Genomic DNA, 998 nt, shown 5'->3' with positions numbered 1-998 from the left:
TATTTCTTTTTCGAAACATCTTATTCACGTTTAATGTGAATATTTGATTTTCCAAAATTCTCAATTGAGAGAATTTTGTATTGTCAAATAATAATTATTCAATAAGATTAATTGAACTTTTTCAAACGTTTGAAAACTTTAAGTAAATAATGTTATAGATTTAAATTAGAATAATTTTAATTAATTCAATTAATGACGAGATCGTGGAGGGACAATATGGGACTCCTGAAACGATTCTCATTGGTTAGTTGGGGTTGGAAAAGTCCGCCCACACCTCAACGTAATTTTCCAGTGCTAATGTGGAAGAGGGTGGAGTACCTCTGAAACATTGGGACTCATGTGTGTGGAGAGGGAAAACTCCGGGCCAAGGCCAAACGTAATTGGTCCCTTGAGTCTTCCCTCCAAATGAGTGCAAGGGCACACCCTTAGTGTAGTTGATAAAACTATCTGCATTTCGGGGTGTCTAGTTAGTTCCTTTACAATTCCCAAAGTGGAATTTTAATATCGACCCATTGGGCGATTTCTTTGAAGAATCTTTGATTCTTTTGTCCAGAATCTTGTATGATTCTTTTATAAGTCTTTTGGACTTTTATTTATTTAAAATTAAAATTTTGTTTTAAAGTGTTTTTTTTTCGAATTATACTTTTAGTTTTGCTTAAATTTGTTTAATTGTAAAATCAGTTTGTGTGAAGAAGCAAGTTGTTAGAGTGGATTTAGTGTGTGCGGCATTTTAACCAATTTGGATTAGCAGTGTTTGCAGTTACTGTAAGTTCTTAAAAAAAAATGGAATTTCCATCAAATTTTGAACTCATTTCTAAAATACAGATTCGTAAGAATCATTTTAGTAAAAACTAAATTCTTTTCATTTTTAAAACCTTTTCTCTTCCCTGAAAATATTCCTTTGTTTATTTATTCTTGGCGGTGAGTGAATAGTTTTTTTTTTCTCTTCCTTTTTAATTAATAATTTTTCAAGTTTACCGGGAATTTCTAGTAGTCAA

This window comes from Diachasma alloeum, unplaced genomic scaffold, assembly GCF_001412515.2.
Source record: "Diachasma alloeum isolate Michigan unplaced genomic scaffold, Dall2.0 Dall_scaffold_00889, whole genome shotgun sequence".
In the NCBI taxonomy this organism is placed as follows: Eukaryota; Metazoa; Arthropoda; class Insecta; order Hymenoptera; family Braconidae; genus Diachasma; species Diachasma alloeum.
This window is presented reverse-complemented; position numbering follows the sequence as displayed.